The sequence below is a fragment of the Notamacropus eugenii genome, chromosome 3 (genome assembly GCF_028372415.1).
Source record: "Notamacropus eugenii isolate mMacEug1 chromosome 3, mMacEug1.pri_v2, whole genome shotgun sequence".
In the NCBI taxonomy this organism is placed as follows: Eukaryota; Metazoa; Chordata; class Mammalia; order Diprotodontia; family Macropodidae; genus Notamacropus; species Notamacropus eugenii.
This window is the reverse complement of record NC_092874.1, coordinates 130,652,509-130,664,830: the sequence shown is the minus strand read 5'-3', so window position 1 is coordinate 130,664,830 and position 12,322 is coordinate 130,652,509.

Genomic DNA, 12,322 nt, shown 5'->3' with positions numbered 1-12,322 from the left:
ATATGAATGTGTTCAGAAAAATACAGAAAAATTAGGATTTGAGAAAAGCAAAGTACTTGTCCTATTAAAAGTTAAGATGTTACATTTAAGAATTCCTTTGCTATGTCTAAACATAAGGTGGAAAATATAAACAATTATTGAAGGAAAAAATTATTTTAATCCAACTTTTTAAACCTATTTGGTTATTTCAAGAGAATATGTTTTTATTATTGTTCTAAGTTCTCTGGATCATTTTCTTCCCACTCTATTTAACTTTACATAAATAGATATCATTTTTCCAAATGGAGATTTCTTAAGGGACAATAGGTTTGGGTTCAGTCATCTAGTAGATGAAATCAATTAACTTTAGAAATCAGAATTTGAGTCAGTAGACATCAGGAAGAAGACACATTTGAATCACAGCACACTTTGAGTGTTAGTTTGGGAGGGGGCTCCCCAAAGGGGCTTTATTAGCAGCAGAAGCCTGCAGGCCTAGGAGGACAGGAAGTAGAAGAGTTGTACAGATAAAGAGGGAGGATGATGTCAAAAATACACTTTTCTCGTTTCTACCTAGGGAGGACCTAGACTCAAGCCCATACCCAAGAAAGGGACAGGACATTGAAGGGGAAAGGAGATAGAGGAGGAGAAGAGAGTACTGAAAAAATTTGCTTTTTGCAAAGGTTATTAAACACAAGGAAAGCTAAGGGAAGAATGTGGGTAGATAAGTATGAATAATAAATCATTTATATGATAGATTTGTATTTTTTACACCATGGACATTATAGTCTCTTCATCATTGCCATTTTCAGGACAACATGGCTTAATTTTAACATAGAGTACTTGTCTCACTTCAAGGAGTGATGAGGAAATTAGGCTTGATTATAAAATTGATTATAAAATACCTTTGATAATCTCTACTTTTGAGCTAGTATAGATACAAAGTCCTAATTAAGGAAAATTGTATTGCTTCATATATGGGGAGCTGATCTAAGACAACCTTTCTCTTTTCTATTCCATTTTCCACCCTCTCGTCCCATTGATACATCCCATCGATACACATAATTTAGAACTGACCATGGAGTGTTTGAGTTGTTCTATTTGATTTTGTTGGGCATAGAGAGGGACGAGTGAGGGGAGAAAAGGGGAATGAATAAGTAAGAGCTTTATCTTCACAATAAATTGAACTGACAAACAGTGTGAGTGTTTGTGTGTGTGTGTATGTGTATATGTACACATATATGTTTTATATGTAAGGTGTGTCTATAGATATATATTCCACTTGATTTTCTATATAATTTCAATGCATTTCACCTTTTAGAATTGTCTATAATTACCACCCTTGAAAACTGGACTAAATAATTTTATAATTTCCTCATATTCCAACAAAATAGGAATGTTACTTTTGCTGGTGAGAAGTACTTAATGTTTAAAAATCCATCACCCAGAGAAGCAATATGGTGTTGGGAAAAGCACTGGACCTGGAGTCAAATTCTTTTGAAGTTCGCTGAGTTCCAATTCTGTCACTTATTAACTCTCTAAGCCTCAACTTACATAACTGCCAAATGGAACTAATAAACTGATAAATTGGAAACACCTGTTTTACCCTACAGGGTAGCCAGTAAGGATCACATAGAATAACGTACATGCAATCAATGTAAGTAGTGTATAAAAAGCACAGCTGCATAATGGAAAGGGTATTGGAGTTGGAGTTAAGTAACGTAGCTTCAGATCCTATCATGGGCCTTTACTAACTGTTTTGGTCACTTCACTTCTCAAAGCCTCAGTTCCTTTATCTGTAAAATGGCGAAAAGAGTACTTGCACCACCAACTTCACAAGGCTATTTTGAGCAAGTACTTTGCAGATTTTTATGAAGAATCATGTAAATGGGGGCCATACAATTATATTGCAACCATACAAATCTATTAAGTAATATGTTCTCTTTACAAAACAGATTTTACTATATTTCAATCAGGCTGGATGTTATTAATATTCTTGTTTGATGAACAACTGTGTTGCAGAGCCCTATTCAATTTGTGTTTTATCCAGAGTTCCCAGTTCCCCCCTGTTCTTCACCACCAAAGAAGGAAGCTAAAGAGTCAAAATTCAAAATTGCCTTCTTGTGTTTTATAACAAATTCTGATAGTTGGAAGAACTTTAAAACCATATTAAGAAGAATGTGATTTTCTGTGAGTTTCACTTCCTTTTTAATCCTTATTTTCTTCCCCTATTTTTTTTTATTATGGATAACCTCCAGTTGTCTATGTTTCTAATAAAGTAATTCTCCTTTTATGTATTTAGACCTCTCAACCCCAAGGTAACTAAGGACAGTATAACTATCACTTATTTAGAATAATGGAAACATTTGTAAACTTTACGTTCAACATTAAAAATAATTCTTTGGGTTACCCATTCTAATCCTCCTTTGCATTTTCAAATGATTCCAGTAGGGGGACCCTCTGTGCCAATATAACAAAACAAAACAAAACAAATCCGATGGCATACTAATATATTAAAAACTATATGATTCAGTTCTAGCATGTATACTCTTTATGTATTGTACTATATTGGATACAAATAGAAAGGCCAGTTATAACACGTCTTAAGTGGTTGGAATATGATTTTTACATGTCACTCTTCGAGCATTTTGGAAAAAAGCATCAAAACTAATCAAAATCTCAACCATCTACCTTCAAAGTACTTGAGTATGTCACCAAACAATAGCATGATGCTAGCATGAAAAGTTCTTCATGGAATAATTTTCTAATTTAAAAATAACAGTAATTGGAAGTAGGTAAGGTCATGTAGGAGAACGGATATTGAATTTTGGACTATGAAGACTAGGGGTCAGTTCAAGGCTTTCATTCAAATGTTCAAAAGTGGGTTTTCTGCTTGACTGAATTAAATTTAGTCTTTTACACATGTTTAACAGGAGCCTGATGTGTATAAGGAAAACGATGAAAACAAAATAGAACATGTATGTTTAGGAATTGTAAGTAAGTTCATTTTAATGAATAAGTAACCTTTATTTTTATGCTGAAAATTTTGTGCCTCAGAAGAAATTCCTAATTTTTTCCCCTAAAAGTAGTAAATTTGGGTTCAAATCCCTCACTGGACACTTCCTAGCTCAGTTACTCTGGGTGAGACATTTAACCACAATGATTCCCAGGCAACTTTTAAAGATTTATCAGCTAAATCACTGAAGAGCCATTTTGCACTGGAGAAGGTCAAGTCATGTCAAAAAGTGTTTATTAAGTCTTATTATGTACCAGACATTATGTCAAATGTTAAGGATAAAGGGGGAAAAACTGTTCTTGCCCCTCAAGAAGCTCACAATGTAGTGGAGAGACAACATGCAAACAACTACGTACAAACAAGATATGTGTGTATGTATGTTGTATATATGTGTATAGATGCATATATAGGTGCATATACATACAGACAGACACATGTAGGAGAAAATTGGAGAAAAACTTAAGGGGAAAAATCAGCATTAAGGGGAACCAGGAAAAGCTTCTTGTAAAAGTAGGGTTTTAGCTGAAATTTGAAGGAAAGCAGGGAATCTAGGAGGCAAAGATAATGAAGATGAGCATTCCAGGCATGAGAGACTATTAGGAAAAATGCTCAAAGATAGGAGATGTAATGTCTTGTGAAAGAAAAAAATTGCCACTCTGAAGAAAATCACAGATCACTTGGGTCCTTTTGCCTGTGAATAGATCCCAAATGCATTAAATTTAAAATATGTGATGACTGATAAAAAAAATTTTAAGTATATTATGATTTCTAAAATTTATCTCAGTTCTACAGAGAAGGAAGAAAATAGGTAATAGAGCAGATGGTGAAAATTTTAATTGTCATATAATGTAACAGATACTATATGTTGATAAATTGTGATATAACAAAGGGTGCATTTTTTGCCATATTATATGAATTCACTTTATAGAAAAGTGACCATTCTGGACGTATGCCAAGATGAGGTTATTTTTCATGTCAAGAAGGAGAAATCAGCTTCAAAGGATGTGATTTTTGCTACCCACCTGTGTGCCCACTGATAAGTACTGCAGTTTGATGTCATGCTTAACAGAGGGCACAGAGCATGAAATCGAGGTTTGAGAAGCTAAAAGAAAATGATGTGATTGGAGTTGCCCCAAGGTACATTTATTTTGGGAAATGGAACAGTTCCACATCCAGGAAGTGATTAAAATTCCAGTGAAGCTGATGATGCCACAAGCCCTTGGAGGTACTCAAAATGGAAACCACGAACCTAATATAAGAAACTAATGACTCTTTAGCAGCTACATATTTGAAAATGTACAAGTATTGTCGTAGTTGGTTACATTATCTCTCCCCACCCCTCCCCGGATTTAAAATATTATCCATGGAATAGGCAGATCAAAGCTAAAAATACAGTCCATTAAAAAATATGACATTCTTTGGTCATCTCTGGGTGCTGTGCTACTCTTCTACAAATCAGAATTTAGTCTGAAATAACTGACAAAGCAACCTGTTTTAAAAACTGTTTGAATTTTTAACATAAATTCTATTTCCTTGTGAGTGGGGGTTGTGTGGGCTATGACAAATGTGGTTAGCCAATCACACCATTTGTTGGCATATCAACAAGTAGAATATAAGCTTTAACCACACAGAGGTCTATATTTTTTGTTTGTTTGGTCTTTGTATCCCTAATGCCAAGCAGATAGAAGAGTCTTAACAAATACCTCACTGGACTGGTATTCAAACATTAAAGAGAAGTTTATAGGGTCTGATAATTTATAGCTGAAATAGATCCCAGAGGCCATATAGTCCAACCCCTTCACTTTACCAGTGAGGAAATCAGAGGCTAAGTAACTGAGCTGAGATTTGAACCCAGGTCCAGTGCTCCTTCCACTATACCACACTGGGAAACTGCTTCTCTTTTTTCAAATGTGTTTGTTTTCCCTGGAAGCATTCTTTAGATCAGAGGTGTTATATTAAAATGTAATTGGGAAATAGTAATAAAATAAAAATACAATAAAACATAGGTAATATTAATATGTGGTTTTCTATGTTAATATGTGACCCTCAGGGATCTTTATGTATGGTTAGTGGTTTCTTTTTCTATTTAAGTTTGATACTACTACTTTAGACTCTAGGCAGCACAAAGACCATTGGATTCAAATGATCAGGGATAACCCAGATGGGCTCCTAAGTAGGGGTGACCTCACACAAGTCACTTAAACTTTTTGAGCCTGTTTTCTCATCTATAAAATGAGGGTCTCAGATTGTTAATGATAAAGTATTAAGTTTGGGGGATATTTTTGTTGTGCTGCAGCTCTGGAGCACTCCATATTTAGACAGGGCAGGCGGTAAGGCCTGGAGGATCTTCTGAAGCAATGGCAGGGCAGCTGAAGTAGTCTGATGAGTTCTGGGTTTCCTTCACCTCTAGCACCAGCTCTTGCTGCCTCCCAGCTGTCCTGGTTGGGTACTTAGTGGCCCTGGGCTGGGGGCAGGGGCAGGGGTGGAAAGAACAGTAGCAGCAACAAACAACAAAAATATCCCCCAAACTTAACACAGTACCAAGGCAGAGAGGAACAGTAGCAAGGGAGAGGGTCCCTGTCTGTGACCAGGGAAAATGTCTCCCAAATTCCAGGCATTCTCTCTGGCCGTCTCCCATGCATGAAACATTCTGCTTCCCCTGGTCTTACCGCTGACCCGTCTGGGTGTCGTTAAGTCCCAGTTAAAATACCAACGTCTAGAACAAGTCTTCCCCAAACTTTCTTAATTCTAGTGTCTTCCTTCTATTATTTCCTATCTACCTGTATGTAGTTTGCTTTGTATGTATTTGTTTGCATATTGTCTCTCCTATTAGACTCTAAGTCCCATAAGTGCAGTGACTACTTTTTGCTCCTTTTTATATTCTCGGAACTTAGAACAGTGCCTGGTGCATAGTAGGACCTTAGAAATGGTTTTTGTTTGATTGATTGATTGGCTGTCTGACTCTTGAGTCAAAAAGCAGAGGGAAATCTCTTCTAATCTTTAACTGTACATATAAATCTGCAGCAGACTAACTAGGGCTGGAAACCAAGACCAAAGGGGAGTCAAACAGTTCAGTCTCTCTGAACCTGCAGAACTCCCCACAAGCCAACAGAACTGAGACCACCAGTAGTCCACTAAAACCAAATCACACACAATCTACCAGACCCAAATCTGGGTCATGAACTTACAGAGTGCAGACCAAAATGGGAACAAATAGACCTCTTCTCCAGTGATGAGCATTCTACTTCCAAAGCACCCAAAACTTGCAAGCCCCCAAACTGAGCTGTGAATGAGCTGTGAAAACAGCAGAAGGACATAAAGAGACAGAAGCTCAGGTCAAACATGCCCACCCTCAGAAATGAGCCAAGCCCAACATGAATATCAAGACCAAAATCAAGAAATAGGTTAAAAAAAGAGCAAATAAACAAAAAGGACCTGACAAAAAAAGAGCTAGTATGGTGAAAGGAAGCTCAAGTCACAAACACAGAAAACAATGACTTGGAGAGCAGCAGAAGCCACAAAATGACAGAATGAAAGAGATCTCCAGGTCAAGGCAGCCTGGAAGGCTGACAGGAAAGGTCTATCACCCCAGGCTCTGAGCAAAGCATAGCTAGCCCAGCAGAGGGTTATACTGCATGGACAGGATTAAAGCAGGCCTCAGGACACAGAATCAGGGAAGCAGCTGTGGTTCCCAGATTTCTCAACTCATAAACATCAAAGACAGCTTCAAATCAGTGAGAAAGCTCTTTCACCTCGGTAAAACCTGGCCCCAGGGCAGCAGCAGTATTCATTTTTGGAGCTATCAGCCTAAAGACCCTGGGGGAATTGAGGGGCTGAACTAGGTCTCAGTCCTGACTGGCAGTCATGGGATGAGGAGGCATGCTGGTGTGGTGGAGCTGGTGCTGGCTCTGGAGAGGGAATCCTACTCACAGGTCCTGGGCAGAAAAGAGTGTGTGTGGTTGCTCCCAGACAAGAGGACAGACCAGGAGGGGAATAAACTCCTCTTACTTGATTGTGCATCCTTGGAGGAACTGAGAACTTGCAGGTTCCTAGAGTATACCCTCCACTTGACAAAGGACTCAAAAGTCAAGTAACTGTCTGGGAAAAATGCTCAAAAAGGGAAAAAAATAAGACTATAGAAGGTTACTTTCTTGGTGAAAAGGTATTTTCTTCCATCCTTTCAGATGAGGAAGAACAGAGCATACCATTAGAGGAAGACATAAAAGTCAAGGCTTCTGCATCCAAAATCTCCCCCCAAAATATGCAATGGTCTCAGGCCATGGAAGAGCTCAAAAAAGGATTTTGAAAATCAAATAAGAGAGGTGGAGGAAAAATTAGGAAGAGAAATGAGAATGATGCAAGAAAACCATGAAAAGTGAGTCAATAGCTTGCTTAAGGAGACTCAAAAAATGCTGAAGAAAATAACACCTTTAAAAAAAGACTAACCCAAATGGAAAAAGAGATCTAAAAAGTCAATTAGGAGAAGAATGCTTTAAAAAGCAGAATTAGCCAAATGGAAAAGGAGGTTCACTGAAGAAAATAGTTTGTTTTTTTTTAAATTGGAATGAAGGAGATGGAAGCTAATGACTTTATGAGAAACGAAGAAATTATAAAACAAAACCAAAAGAATGAAAAAATAGAAGACAATGTGAAAAATCTCATTGGAAAAACAATTGACCTAGCAAACAAATCCAGGAGAGATAACTTAAAAATTATTGGTCTGCCTGAAAACCATGATCAAAAAAAGAACCTAGACATCATCTTCCAAGAAATTATCAAGGAAAACTGCCCTGATATTCTAGACCCAGAGGGTAAAATAGAAATGGAAAGAATTCACCAATCACAAAGAGATCTGAAAAGAAAAACTCCTAGGAATATTGTAGCCAAATTCCAGAGTTCCCAGGACAAGGAGAAAATATTACAAGCAGCCAGAAAGAAACAATTCAAGTATTGTGGAAATACAACCAGGATAAAACAAGATTTCGCAGCTTCTACACTAAGGGATTGAAAGGTTTGGAATGTGATATTCCAGAGCTCAAAGGAGATAGAATTAAGGCCAAGAATCACCTACTCAACAAAACTGAGTATAATACTTCAGGGGAAAAAATGAAATTTCAATGAAATAGAGGACTTCCAAGCATTCTTGTTGAAAAACCCAGAGGTGAATAGAAAATTTGACTTCCAAATACAAGAATCAAGAGAAACATGAACAGGTAAACAGTAAAGAGAAGCCTTAAGGAGCTCATTAAAGTTGAACTGTTTACATTCCTACATGGAATGATGTTATTTGTAACTCATGAGACCTTTTTTAGTATTAGGGTAGTGAGAGGGAATATAAATATGTAGGTGTGTATGAGCATGTATGTATGTGTATATTATATATGTATAGATATATATATGTACATGTGTGTATATATAAGTATTTATGTATATGTACGTATATACATAGAGGGAACAGGATGAGCTGAATATGAAGGGAGAATACCTAAAAAAATGAAATTTACTGTTGAATGGAATGTACTAGGAGTAAGAGAAAGGGAGAGGTAGAATGTAGCAAATCATCTCACATAAAAGAGGAAGAAAGAGCTTCTACAATGGAGGGGAAGAGGGAGGAGATGAAAGGAAATAATTGAGCCTTTCTCTCTTGGGATTTGGATTAAGGAGGGAATAACAAATTCAGCTGGATATGGAAATCTATTTTACCCCGCAGGAAAGCAAAGGAGAAGGGGATAGGAGGGGGAAGATAATAGAAGGGGGAAGAAACAAATTGCAGAAAGGGATAATCAGAAGCAAATACTATTGTGGGAGGACAGGTCAAGGGAGAGAATGAAATAAATGAAGGGCAGGATAAGACAGAGGGAAATGTGGTTAGTCTTTTAACTATTATGGAAGTGCTTTGCATTGTTATACATGTACAACCTACATTGAATTGCTTGTTTTCTCAATGAGGGTGGGTGGATATGGAGGGAGAGAATATGGAACTCAAAGCTTAAGAATGAATGTTAAAAAATTGTTTTAGCATGCAACTGGAAATTAAGCTGTATAGGCAATGGAGTATAGAAATCTATTTTGCCCTACAGGAAAATAGAAGGGAAGGGGGATAGAAGAAAGGTAGGTAATAGAAGGGAGGACAGACTGGAAGAAGGGGTGGATGGAGTACATGCTGTCCTGGAGTAGGTGGTGGGGAGAGATGGGGAGAAAATTTTGAATTCAAATTCATGTGGAAGGGAATATTAAGAACTGAAAAATAAATAAATTATATATTTTTAAAAAAAGAAAACGATGACTTGAAAACAACTACAAGCAAAGCCTCAAAGGAAAAAATGCAGATTAGACACAAGCCCAATGAGAATTCCTAGAAGAATTTAAAAAGTTTTTTAAGAAGCAAAAAGAAAATTATTTTATAAACCAAATAATAGTGATAGAAGAAAAATGGGAAATTAGAGTTATGCAAGAAAGTTGTAAAAAAAATCAACAACATTACTAAAGAAAATAACTCCTTAAAACAGAATTGACTGAATGGAAGCTAATAATGCATAAAGGGATAATAAAATCAAAACAATGAATAAATATAAGAAAATATGAAATATTTCATGGGAAAAACAATTGACCTAGAAGACAGACTGAGGGGAGATAAATTATGAATCATTGGAGTGCCTGAAAGCCATGAACAACAATTTTTAAAAAGCCTAGAATTCATATTTCAATAAATCATGAAGGAAAATTGCCTAGATATCCTAGAACCAGAAAGAAAAACAAAAGCTGAAAGAATCCAGTAGTTACCACCTTAAAGAAACCCCCCCAAATGAAAATTTCCAGGAATATAATAACCAAAATCTGGAACTCCCAAGTCAAGGATAAAATACCGTAAGCATCCAGAAAGAAAGAATTCATGTACCATGGGTATACAGTCAGATTACACAAAATTTAGCAGCCACCACTGAAAAGAACAAAGGACTTAGAATATGATATTCCAGAAGGCAAAGGATCTAGGATTGCAACCAAGAATAACCTACATAGGCAAATGTAGTATAATCTTATAAAGGTAGGAAGGGAACATTTAATGAAACAGTATTTTCAAGTATTCATGATGAAAAGACCAGAGTCACTAACATCTATTTGCCTCATTTTGCTTGTCTGCAAAATGGAAATACTAATAACATCTTCCAGGGTTGTTGTGAGGATCAAATGAGATAATAATTATAATGTAATAAATGCAGTGTCTGGCACATAGTAAGCATTATATAAATGTTAGCTATGATGAAGATGATGATGAAGGATAGAACATTTGACATTCAAACACAGGACTCAAGAGAAACAAAAAGGTAAACTTAAGTGAGAAATCATAAGGGACCAATAAGGTTAAATTGTTTGCATTCTTAAATAGAGGGGGAGAGGATATATATATATATATATATATATATATATATATATATATATATATATATATATATATATATATATATATATATATATATATATATATATATATAATCATCACCAAGGGTCTTAGAGGGAATCTAATTAGACAAATGGCATGGCTGTGGTTCTAATTACATTGGAATGATTTCAAAGTAATAATGAAAAGGTGGGGAAGAGGAATACACTGGGATATGAGGGGAGTGACAATTATGATCTCAGACAAAGCAAAAGCAAAATAAACCTAATTGAAAGAGACAAACAGGAAAATTACATTTTGATAAAAAGATACCATAAACAATAGATTTATACTGATATTGAATATATAAGCACCAAGTAGCATTGCATTCAAATTCTTAAAGGAAAAGTTTAATAAATTACATGAGGAAATAAGCAGTAAAAACTATATTAATGCAAGACCTCAATTTACCTCTCTCAGATCTACATAAAATCAAACTAAAAAAATAAACGAGAAAGAAGTTAAGAAAATAAATAAAATAGAAAAGTAAGATATGATAGAACTCTAGAGGATACTGAATGGGAATAGAAAGGAGTATACCTTTTTCTTATCTGTGCATGACTCCATCACAAAAATTGACCATGTATTATGGCATAAAAACCTCACAAAATGCAGAAAAATAGAAATATTAAATATATGATTTCCTGATCACAGCACAGTAAAAATTGCATGCAATAAATATTGAAAATTTATTGGAAACTAAATAACCTAATCCTAAAAAATGGGTAGGTCAAAGAACAAATCATAAAAGTCATTGATTTCATTCAAGATAATGGCAACAATATCTTGACATACTAAAATCTGTGAGATAAAGCCTAAATAGTATTTATGGGATATTTTATATCTTTAAACTCTTGTATCAATAAAAGAGAGAAAGAATATGTTTAATATTAATGTATATGTAAAACCTATATCAAATTGCACGCTGTTTGGGGGAGGGGGGAGAAAATTTAAAATTCAAAATCTTATGCAAGTGAATGTTGAAAGCTAAAAATAAATAAATTTTAAAAAATGAAAAAGAGAGAGAAAATCAATGAACTGGGCATGAAAGTAAAGAATAAACAAAACATAAAAAAATAATTAATTAGGCCCCCTCCCCCAATGAAAAACCAAGATAGCAATCTTGAAAATCAAAGGAGAGCTTAATAAAACTGAAAGTTTTGTTTGTGTAATTTCATTTTTTTAAAAGAAAACAAAATCACCAGTATCAAAAATAAAAAAGGTACAGAACCAATAAAAAGGAAATAAAAACAATTTTAGGAACTATTTTGCCAAACTATATGCCATTAAAAGTGACAATCTAAATGAAATGGATAAATATTTATAAAACTAAAAATTGCCTAGATTAACAGTACAGGAAGTAAAATATATAAGCAATCTTATCTTTATTCTTTTGTTGATTTTTGCAAGACAATCAGAGTGAAGTGATGTGTCCAAGGTCACAGCTAATAAGTATCAAATGTCTGAGGCCACATTGGAACTCAAGTCCTCCTGTCTCCAATGCTCTATCCAGTGTCCAACCTAACTGCCCTATAATCTTATCTTTAATAAAAAATTGAATAAACCATAAATGATCTCCCTAAGTGGGGGGGAGGGGGGAAGGACCAGATAGTTCTACAAACAAATTCTACTAAATTGAAACAACCATGAGTACCACCTCACGCTGGGCAAACTGACTAAGACAAAAAAAGAGAATGAAAACTACTGAGTAGGGGAATAAAGTGGAGAGAGAATTTAGAGCTGAAAAAAAAAGAATGAAAAAGTCTCTATACTTTTAAAAAATGCATAATTTAAGCTATAAATGCTCCCAACTGCACTACAACTTTGAGAAAACAACCTGTACTGGTATTTTAGTGTGAAAAGCTTCTTTTTACCTCATTGGGATGTATTCC